Raw genomic sequence first — 11,896 nt, forward strand, 5'->3', positions numbered from 1 at the left:
GCACGTCTCACTAGTGCCTCAGTATTTCTCTGTATCTTTCAGTGTGTTTGTCTCTCAGTGTTTCTGTGTGTCTCAAGTGCCTGTGTTTCTGAGTTTTTGTGTGTCTCTCAGTAACTGTGTGTTTCAGTATGTTTCTTAGTGTCTGTATCTCTTAGTTTCAGTGTGTGTCTCAGTGTCTGCGTCTCTCAGTAAATGTGTGTCTCAGTATGTCTCTGCATCTCTCAGTATTTGCATGGTTGTGTGTCCGTATCTCTCAGTATCTGTGTGTCTTAGTGTCTGTCTATCCGTGTGTGCCTGTATCTTTCAGTATCTGTGTGTCTCAGTGTCTATCCGTGTTTCTAAGTAACAGTATCTCAGCATGTCTCTCAGTGTCTGTCTGTGTCCCTCAGTAACTGTGTGTCTTAGTATGTCTCTCAGTGCTCCATCACTGTCTTTCATTGTGATCCCTCACTGAAAATGTAATAATCTTACACTCTCAAGATTACTTTTTGGGAAAGGAGAGGTGGGGTGGGGGGAGGCTGAGATCCCACTGTACACTTAAAAAAAAGCACGGAAACAAAGGATCAGGCCAGAACCTAATCCACAGAAACATTTCTCAAAATTTCCTGGAACGGATCAGACTTGAGCCTGGGGACTGAAAATACCAAAGGCTCAGCGATATTAACACTGCAAGACATGGCTGCCAATGCTGGGCGGTGTTACTTTCTGGTGTGTGTGTGTGTGTGTGTGTGTGTTTAATCACACAAGTAAGAAATTCAGCAACTCGCTGGCAAAAATGTATAAATGTGATTTGGCATGCCAAACTTCTCAAAATATCTATATTCAAAATTTCACATCTATGGACACTTCCTGTTAATTTTTTTTATTATAACTTCCTATGACCACATGTATAACGAGAACTACCTATGTAAACTTGTCACGCTGTCATTACACCCTCAGGCCAGTGGAGGTGCAGCACTGCGCCCCCCCCCCCAACAGGCTGGAGGGTGTAATTACAATGTGACACATTTGACTTTAAAATGGGGAGTGAATTCCATCTGCACCCTGGATCACCCGAGGACTACACTTTGATTTGACTCCTTATGTGCGATGTCATGGCACGTATATTTTAAAGCTGAGATGAGGGTCAATGACCTACTGAATGATCCTTGAAAATCACTCTAATCCTGGGTCAGGCCCCTGGTTTGCAATTTTCATGGAAAGTGAATGGAATCGTGGCACGGGATTCTCCAAAACACAAGCGGTCATGACATGGAGCAAAGACAGAATGTAAGGTGTTGTGTAACTAACTCACGTGGTCCCTTGTCAGTCAGTGATATTTCACGATGTGGAGATGCCGGTGATGGACTGGGGTGGACAAATGTAAGGAATCTTACAACACCAGGTTATAGTCACTCACCTGACGAAGGAGAAAGCCTCCGAAAGCTTGTGATTTTCAAATAAAACTGTTGGACTATAACCTAGCGATATTTCACACAGACAGGCTTGGCAGGGACTGAAACCAGAATGCAATTCAACAGGATCTCTATGCAAAATTGTCTTTTAAAATACACATACAAGCATCTCCCTAAGCCCAGCTGCACAGAGAGACACCCACATCTACAAGCATTAGCCCCACTGGCTCAGCCTCCAGTAAGAGAGTAACTTCCTTCCAGTAAAAATATTTTGTCAAAAGTTTACGTTTCCTTCTGACAAAGCAATAATTTTCACTTAAGACGTGTCACTCACATTGCAGAAACATCACCGTGTCACTCCTGCGTGACATCAAGACGTGCAACTCTTTCTCTTAAAATGGTGACCATTCACTCTCTTCCCCCAACCCATCCCTCTTAGTTTCCCAACTCTATGGAGGGCCAGCTTTCAATACCACGTGTGTGACATTCCTGGAGCAACTTTGGAGTCCGAATATTTGCGGGCAGTTTTGCATTTCTCTTTTCAAACTCTCTCTCCCTCCCTCCCCTCATCACTTTTCTCCGCTCCTCATATAAGGTGAGGGTGCTCCTCGGTGGGTTATGGCTCCACAAGTATCTGGCGCGTAAATCTGAAAAGTAGGCGACATGTAGGCTATTTGGCTAATGGGGGCATCGCGTCCGAGCCTGATCCTGCCCTCACCTGACACCCTCGCACCAGCACTTGCCAACAGAGGGGTCTCTGGATGGCGACGAGAAGTGGGATTCCCCCCACCACCCCACCTTCCTAGTTCAGGGGCGCTGAACTTATCTGTGGTGCCTCCTACTGCCACGGGCCCAGTTGTAGATCAGCTGAGTCAGTTTAAAACGGGGTGGGGGGAGTGTATCTACGATCGTCTTGCATGGCTTAGTAGCACACCGGGCGTTGCATTTACCTACTGAACTATTGAAAATGTGCTTTTAAAATAATATGAACCACTCCCCTTTCAAACACAAAATAATCAATTGGATATTTCCATTGCCCAGTCGCGCACAATCGAACCACCGTTTCAAAATAAAAGTGTCGACAAGAACGTTATCTGCAAAAAGGTAAATAGGAACGTGCCATGTAGCATCCGGAGTTTTAATGCAAAAACCATCCCCACACCCCCCCACCCCGCCTCCATCCCAGTCAGGATCGGGATGGTTAACAGATGCAAAATACAAAGGTAGCGCCCACTCTGCAAGTTGCAGGGTTTCTGCAAACACGGCCCCACCCGAAGAATACTTCGCTAAGCGCCTCCTTTCTGAGCCTGTGAGGGAGCTCCTCAAACAGCCCTACTTTGCAAGTCACCTTCTTTTGCAGCTGAGCCTCTCTGACCACCTCGTGTGTGGGGGGGGCGGGGGGCTAATCTTGCTTTTAGAAAACTGGATTCCGTCTCGACTCGATTGCGAAGGTGTTTAATTTTAATCCATCACCCTCCCCCCCCTTCAAAAAAAAGGATCTTTTTAATTACAAAAAGAGACAATTCTCTGAAAATTATTTTGATTTTTCAAAAGGATTTCGATTATTTTGTTAAAACCATGTCCTGATCGGATGGGCTACACCCCTTTGCACAAACACAGGCGGGTACACACTCCTTACACACTTACAGCTTTCACGGTTGCACAACTGAACCATTCGACGCGCACACATGCACAAGTGACACACCCTTACACATAAGGGGACTTACTTTCCTCCTGCTTAACACGTCTGTGTAGAAGTGTTTTATGTATTATTTTTAACAGCTGAGCTAAAACAGGGCATACATAAAACATACATAAAACTGATATGTATTAATGCATACTCTGCCATGGGCATTAAGCCAAAGATGCAGTGTGAATGTGGAACCAGCAAGTCAACCGGCTACAAGGTGAACACTTCACAGTGACCGAACCGTTTCACGAAATACAAACGATACCCAATCGTGATTCCAAAAGCTTACATTCGATTCCTGAACATTCACCAACACAGTTTAAAAAAAAACAAACACCACTTAAAGAAGGGGTTGGGGTGATAGAATAAAATGTATAACTTTAAAACTCCTTTAAACGTTTCCCAGTCTGCCTGGACAGAGAAAAAAATATTAGCCTGCTATATTTTTGGAGATGCATTCAGACAGGAGAGTGTTGCCTCTTTTTTAAAAAAAACTCCTTCCCACGGTCTTCAAATAATATTTTCAGCTGGGGGATTTGACAAAAAAATCAGTCTGATACTGGTGTTCTATTTGTTTAATCTTCAAATAAACTCACCACACCCAGCCTAGATTTCTTTTCACTCCTGTTTCGCCCATATTTAAAAATCACTCTTGTGCTCTCGTCTCGTTCCTTCATCATATATAAAGATCCAAAGTTCTGGCAGTAGTTACATTTTTTTCTCTCTTCCCCTCCCGTGTCCTCTTTTCTCAAAAGTCTGCTTTGAGTTACCCTGTCTTTCCAACCACAGCCAGAAATTCCAAGGTTCGACCCTGGCTCGGTGCCCAGAGGCTGGGGGGAGGGAAAGCGAAGCGTTTTTTTTCTTTTCCACACCCATATCAAACACGATGCAGAAACTTTTTTTAAAAAAAAAGTTAAAACTTGTCAACATTTATCTTTTTCCCTTTTTTTTTGAATTAGAGCTCCACGTCTACTTTTTTTTGGAATTACGAAAATAAACACTTGCGTGCAACTTTTAAAAAACTATATTTATACATTTGGATATTCAGATTGCTGCAGGTTTGATGTCTTCGCCTGCTCGATCTCCAAACCTTTTGAGCGTTTCGTTCATTTTTTCTCCATGCAGGAAAGCAGCGATCCCGAAGGCAGTTCAAAGGATCCACGTTAAAACTTTCGTCTATCCAATACAGCCGCCAACAGCTGGAAACTACTTTTTTTTTCGCTTGCAAAACTTTGCAAATAAACTTTCTGAAAAGTATACAACTCGAGAACCAGCCACTGACTGCACTTAGCAACACTTCTTTTTGCAAATCAAATCAAATCAAATATTTCTGCAGTAATATTCCACCCTTTAAACATGTCTCTTATAGATTAATATTTGTTTTACCTGGTGGCAGCGATTTATGAGCTAAAGCCCCCGCCGTCTCATGGTGCCGGGGCACCCAATGCCTGGTGTGGAATAGCCCGTTATTGAATGCAGCACTCAAGTGTAGCTCCAGCCTTCAAATACTCGATAATAAAGCTCTTCTGTTACAGGGCTGGGCTCTTGTACACGGTCGGGTGTGTCCTTTAGGGGTGGAGATTTGCTTCGAGTTGAGAGAGAAAAAAAAAGAGTAGACGCTTACATCAGGGATGTGTCAGAGCAATTATGCGTCTTGGCAAGCCTACTTCTCCAACACTGCTGCAGAAACACCAACAGAGAGCACCATACAAGATCCGAGGGGCACAGTACTGACTGGGTCCAGCCATGTCTATCAGAGCAGAGGGGCACAGTACCCTCTGGTTCAGTGATGCCTATCAGAGCTGTTGGGCACAGTACAATCTGGATTCAGCTATGCTTATTAGAGCTGGCGTCCAATGATGCCTATCAGAACTGAGGGACACACTACAGTCTAGTCCAGCCATTCCTATCAGAGCTGTTGGGCACATTTCAGGCTTGGTCCAGCCATGTCTCCAAGATCTGTTGGGTGCAGTATAGTCTGGGTCCAGCCAGATCTACCTGGCCTGTTTGGCACAGTTCAGTGTAATCTAGCCATGTCGACATTGGGCGAGGGCTGTAATGCCCCAGGATTCAAAACTCTGCTTCCTGTATCCCTTGTGCACAGCAAGGTCCCACAATCAGCAATGTGATACATGAGCAGATCATTTTTTTGGGGGGATGTTGGTTGAGGGATAAATATTGGCCAGGACACCGGGGAGAACTCCCCTGCTGTTCTTCCAATAGTGCCGTGGGATCTTTTACGTCCACCTGAGAGGGCAGATGGGGCTTTGGTTTAACATCTCATCTGAAAGACAGTACCTCTGACAGTGCAGCACTCCCTCAGTACTGCATTGGGAGTGTCGGCCTGGATAATGTGCTCCAGTCTCAGGACTGGTGCTTGAACCCACAACCTTCTGACTCAGAGGTGAAGGTTGTGGGATTAAGCCCCACTCCAGAGATCTCACTGCAGACATCTCACCCAAAGTGACCATTCTTCAGGTTTGAATCCAGACAGCCAGTGGTCACAGGCTACTTGAGGGCCCCCAGTGTTCTGCCATTCTGCGGCACAGAACCCTTAGGGCCCTGGCTGTATGCAAAGCGTTGAAGGGTAGTTAGACCTATTAAGAGATAAGCTCGGGAGGAGGATGGGGAGAAGTCAGGCAAATTCCAGTTCCAATCAACCTTGTCTAGTTAATATTTTCAAGAGCTCTTCAAATACTGAGGCTGTAATCAAGACTGAAGAGTGGATTACTTAATTCTGATAGTCAAGGAAAGCACAGAGACTTAATCAGAAATTACACAGAAAGGCCATCCCGGCCTTCGGCTGAGATGTTAAACCGGGGTCCCATTTGCACATTCAAGTAGACATTAAAGACTCCATGGCGCCATTTGAAGAAGAGCAGGGAGTTCTCCCAGTGTCCTGGCCAATAATCCTCCCTCAGCCAACCCCACCAAAAGAAAAACAACAGATAAACTGATCATTCCTCATAGTTGTTTGTGGGATCTTGCTAAGTGCAAAATGGCTGCGAGATATAACAACAGAAACCACGCCCCAAAGTAATTCGTGGTATGTGAAGTGCTTTGAGATGTTTTTGAGAGATGTGACAAGACGCTCAATTAAATGCCAGTCTTCCTCTTTTTGCCAGCCTTGGTACTGGAGAAACTGCTTGAGGTCATTTTATGGCACGCTGCCAATATTTATTTCCAGAGGAGAGACCCCTTAAAGGGAATTAGTACTGTCTCGTTACAGGCAAATGTTTACATGCAGGATTTCCATTCTAAATGTTTACATAGTCAATTTCAATGTTAAATGTTGACATTAAAGTGTGACTAAAAATTGTGATAACAGGAAGTTAGACAGGAACTGCGCACATACACAAGAATTATACATCTCAAATACACTGATTTACTTTGAAATGCAGTTATTGTTGCTTTGTAGGCAAATGCATAGGAAGACGTCACAAACAGTGATGAGATGAATGACCAGTTAATTTTTTTCGGTGATATTAGTTGAAGGAAGAATGTTGGCCCAGGACATCAGGAGAACTTTCTTGTCATGAAGATGCCATGGGATCTTTAACTTCCACCAGAAAAGGGACTTGGTTTAACATCTCATCTGAAAGATGGCACCCCCAATAGCGCAGCACTCCCTCAGTACTGCACTCAAGTTTCGGCCTAGATGAGCGGAGCAGGCTCGAGGGGCCGAATGGTCTACTCCTGCTCCTATCTCTTATGAAGTGCTTGTGTCCTGGAGTGGGGCACAAATACATGACCTTCTGACTCAGGGGTGAGAGTGATGCTAACCGAGAAGCAGTTAGAAGAGGCAGCGCACAAATGTTGAACTGTCGGTAATCGGTGCATCAATACAGAGCCCAAGGATAGAGCAATGCTCTTATTTTCCTAACTGTAACTCTTGAGCTGCTGCCCCTGTCATAAACTCACTGATGACTGACAGCCTAGACACATCTCTTTGATGGTGGAGGAGTTGGACATGCAACAGATCATCCTCATCAAGTCCATTGGATTGCATGCATGGCTTTGGGCAGTGCCGAGTCCAGGAGCGACAGATGGGTTTCCTCCACAGCCCAGCTAATAATCACTGGGTGGATGTCGGCTCCGCTAAACACAGAGGTTGCCAAGACTGACAAGTAGGGCTATGTGTTCTTGAGGATTCCCACTCTCCATTTCCCCATGCATCTTGACCATTCATTTGGCCCTAGACCAGATGTGACTGGTAAGCCAAGGAACTGAATGATTATAGCTGGAGAGTAGAGGTGGGTGGGCAACAGGGCAGTCAATCTTTCTCAACAGCTGTTGATTTCGTCCTTGCATTTTAAAGGCCTCTCATCATTTGGCCACCCAATGTCCAATCTTGTCAACAACATCCTTGGTGGATAAGACCTGTCAGTGCCTATAGCTTACCCGAATTTTCAGAATGCATTTGATAAAGTCCACACGGGAGACTTTTTGAGAAGATAAAGCTCGGTGGAATTAAGGGCAAATTAACCGGGTTGCACGTTGGTTTGGCAATGGGGGCTGATAAATGGACAAGCCTGTACCAGCTAGGGATCAGCTAACTCAGCATAGATTGGAGGTTGAACCTGAGATCCTGCATGGCTCAATTCCATAGTAGGCAGTAAAATTACCATCTGTGCCATCAAGAAGCTCCCTTTATTGTCGATTAGGTGGCATAACAATAAGGTGAAGCCAGACACAACCATAACCTCAAACTGGTAGTTCTTGAGGCTGCAGGAACAATATTGCAACTATTACAATTCTGTTTCAGGTCCTTTGATGAATATGGGGCAGGGTGCATCTTGTAACATTACAAGTTTCGGTGATGACACCAAGCTATGTGCCCAGGTGATGAGTACAAGAAAGACTGGTAAGTGTTAAAAGTATCTGGATGAATTCAATGAGCCAAGGAATGGTATGCAGGACCTAAGGAAACCCTTACTGATGGCGCAGGAACTAGGGAATTTGCGACAAAATGGACAAGTCCAATGACTGTCCAATCAACTGTGATGCCCATTCTCCCCACCCATGATTTTTTTTTTTATTTGTTCACGGGATGTGGGTGTTGCTGGCAAGGCTGGCATTTATTGCCCATCCCTAAGAGGGCAATTAAGAATCAACCACATTGCTGTGGGTCTGGAGTCACATATAGGCCAGACCGGGTAAGGACGGCAGGTTTCCTTCCCTAAAGGACATTAGTGAACCAGATGGGTTTTTACGACAATCCGGTAGTTTCATGGCTATCATTACTGATACTAGTATTTTAATTCCAGATTTTTTAATTTAATTAATTGAATTTAAATTCGCCAGCTGCCATGGCAGGACTTGAACTCATGACTCTGGATTTTAGTCCAGGCCTCTGGATTACTAGCCCAGTAACAGAACCACTACGCTACCGTACCCTTGGAATAGCTTGCCAGTACTCACTGTCTGGATTCATACATGGCTACTTGGGTGAGGTACCAGTGTCCATGGAATATGGACCCCTGATTGATTTATTCCCTCTCTAATCCAGAGGCCTTGTAACGCTCCTTATAGTATCCCTACTGCCACCCAAGCTGGGATCAGGTAAACAAAAGGATTTGCATTTATATAGCGCCTTTCACGACCTCAGGATGCCCCGAAGTGCTTTACATCTAATGAAGTACTTTTGAAGTGTAGTCACTGTTGTAATGTAGGGAAACACAGCAGCCAATTTGCGCACAGCAAGGTTCAACAAACAGCAATGAGATACGTGACCAAACAATCTGTTTTTAATTATGTTTGTTGAGGGATGAATATTACTCAGGACACTGAGGAGAACTCCCTCGCTCTTCGAAATAGTGCCCAGGGATCTTTTACGTCCTCCTGAGAGGGGCCTCGGTTTAACATCTCATCTGAGAGGCGGCACCTCCGACAGTGCAGAACTCCCTTAGTGCTGCGCTGGGAGTATCAGCCCGAATCTCGTGCTCAAGATAACAGAGTGTAGAACCGAACCTTGGTTCTTTCTGGTCTGTTTGACTCAGTATTACACTTACCAACTGAGCCATCGGGGCAGCTGTTAATGGTGCACCAACTGATGTCATTAAAAAGAAGCTGGACAGCTATCTGGTTATGCAAAGGACCAAAGGTTCATAGGGTCAGAACAAGCAGAAGTAATAAATACTCAACGCAATGCTGACCGAAAAGAATGTCATCTGTGGAATGCAACAGGTCAGGATTGAAAAATGTTACACTGATATATCGGAGATTGTCAACTTGATTGCCTTCAGGGTGAGGGAGGTTCATCTTCTCGAATGCTTTACCTGGGTTGCTTCACCCTTCCGTAAAAAAATGACCTACTTCATCACACAAAGTGGAAATCTGGAACTCTCTCCCCGATAAAGCTGTTGAGGCTGGGGGGGTCAATTGAAAATCTCAAAACTAAGGTAGATAGATTTTTGTGAGCCAAGGGTATTAAGGGTTACGGAACCAAGGCAGTTAAATGGAGTTAAAATACAGATCAGCCATGATCTAATTGACTGGCAGAATAGGGTCGAGGGGCTAAATGGCCGACTCCTGTTCCTACGTTGCTGTGTTCCGATGTTCCTATGTTCCTGTGTTCCTATGTTCCTGTGTTCCTATGTTCCTGTGTTCCTATGTTCCTGTGTTCTTATGTTTCTGTTCCTGTGTTCCGATATTCCTGTGTTCCTATGTTCCTGCTCCTATGTTCCTGTGTTCTTATGTTTCTGTTCCTGTGTTCCGATATTCCTGTGTTCCTATGTTCCTGCTCCTATGTTCCTGTGTTCTTATGTTTCTGTTCCTATGTTCCGATATTCCTGTGTTCCTATGTTCCTGTTCCTATTCCTATGTTCTTGTACCTGTGTTCCTATGTTCCTGTTCCTATGGTCCTATTGTCTCAGCCTGTGGCTGGTTGCTGCACAGGAGAAGGTGAGGATAGTGACGTCCACATGATCAGTAGTGGGAAGTCGGGCTGCTTTTTTCCGCCCCTCCCGGGGTGTTGAGGCCAACCTGCAACTTTCCTCTACAACCAAGATCAGCTAGCTCAGCACGGCCCCGAGGAATTGAAACCGAGGACCTCCCTGGTCTGTAGATCTTTATACCAAACCAGCCAGTGCAGCTACCAAACCAGCCATTGAGGGAACCTGTATTGACTTGTAACCATATGCCCTCGAGCTACTGCCAACAATTAATTAAAACTAGTATGTTCTAGACAGTGGGAGCTCAATGTCTTGGCTGACAGACTCACTAAGAGAAGGGAAACTATTGAGTTCAAATCCTTGGGCGGCAGACTCCCACAGTGACAGATAGAAAGAACCTGCATTTCTACAGCGCCTTTCACCACCCCAAGAACCCCCCGAATACCCACTACAGAAGGACTTTAAGAACCCAGTGTGCTTTCATTGTCTTGTAAACTTTAATGGCAGCCCGTGCCTTTCAGGCCTCCGATTCTGACCTCCTTCCGCTCCAACACTTGGAGCAGAGCCTTCAGTCATCTCACTTCCACTCTCCACAACGTCCTGTAATTCTCTTTGCCAGAGTAGTAACCCATGTCCACGTATCACCCTCATTCCTCCACTGGTCATACGGTTCATACTCCAAGAACATCGGAAGGAAATCGTGCCACGACGATTTAAACTTGCTTTCTGCCATTTTTTAAAAATTCGTTCATGGGATGTGGACGTCGCTGGCGAGGCCGGCATTTATTGCCCATCCCTAATTGCCCTTGAGAAGGTGGTGGTGAGCCGCCTTCTTGAACCGCTGCAGTCCGTGTGGTGACATTTCTCCCACAGTGCTGTTAGGAAGGGAGTTCCAGGATTTTGACCCAGCGACGATGAAGGAACGGCGATATATTTCCAAGTCGGGATGGTGCGTGACTTAGAGGGGAACGTGCAGGTGGTGTTGTTCCCATGTGCCTGCTGCTCTTGTCCTTCTAGGTGGTAGAGGTCGCGGGTTTGGGAGGTGCTGTCGAAGAAGCCTTGGCGAGTTGCTGCAGTGCATCCTGTGGATGGTACACACTGCAGCCACAGTGCGCCGGTGGTGAAGGGAGTGAATGTTTAGGGTGGTGGATGGGGTGCCAATCAAGCGGGCTGCTTTATCTTGGATGGTGTCGAGCTTCTTGAGTGTTGTTGGAGCTGCACTCATCCAAGCAAGTGGAGAGTATTCCATCACACTCCTGACTTGTGCCTTGTAGATGGTGGAAAGGCTTTAGGGAGTCAGGAGGTGAGTCACTCGCCGCAGAATACCCAGCCTCTGACCTGCTCTCATAGCCACAGTATTTATATGGCTGGTCCAGTTAAGTTTCTGGTCAATGGTGACCCCCAGGATGTTGATGGTGGGGGATTCGGCAATGGTAATGCCATTGAATGTCAAGGGGAGGTGGTTAGACTCTCTCTTGTTGGAGATGGTCATTGCCTGGCACTTATCTGGCGCGAATGTTACTTGCCACTTATGAGCCCTAGCCTGGATGTTGTCCAGGTCTTGCTGCATGCGGGCTCGGACTGCTTCATTATTTGAGGGGTTGCGAATGGAACTGAACGCTGTGCAATCATCAGCGAACATCCCCATTTCTGACCTTATGATGGAGGGAAGGTCATTGATGAAGCAGCTGAAGATGGTTGGGCCTAGGACAATGCCCTGAGGAACTCCTGCAGCAATGTCCTGGGGCTGAGATGATTGGCCTCCAACAACCACTACCATCTTCCTTTGCGCTAGGTATGACTCCAGCCACTGGAGAGTTTTCCCCCTGATTCCCATTAACTTCAATTTTACCAGGGCTCCTTGGTGCCACACTCGGTCAAATGCTGCCTTGATGTCAAGGGCAGTCACTCTCACCTCA

At 45.8% G+C, this 11,896-nt stretch overlaps 1 protein-coding gene across 2 annotated transcripts in view; it reads right to left on the minus strand.

Annotated features, from left to right (window-relative positions):
* The window catches only part of ahnak (AHNAK nucleoprotein), a 46,382-nt gene extending 41,803 nt beyond the window's left edge, over positions 1–4,579 (minus strand). Inside the window, exon 1 of one of the 2 annotated variants that reach the window (XM_067975673.1) lies at positions 4,471–4,579. The gene's annotated coding sequence lies outside the window, so the exon portion shown is untranslated. Of the gene's footprint in view, positions 1–3,680; positions 3,842–4,470 lie in introns of those variants that run through there. The other variant, XM_067975674.1, reaches the window with a different exon arrangement.
* Positions 4,580–11,896: the final 7,317 nt, after the last annotated feature.

The sequence above is a fragment of the Heptranchias perlo genome, chromosome 43 (assembly GCF_035084215.1).
Source record: "Heptranchias perlo isolate sHepPer1 chromosome 43, sHepPer1.hap1, whole genome shotgun sequence".
Taxonomy (NCBI): Eukaryota; Metazoa; Chordata; class Chondrichthyes; order Hexanchiformes; family Hexanchidae; genus Heptranchias; species Heptranchias perlo.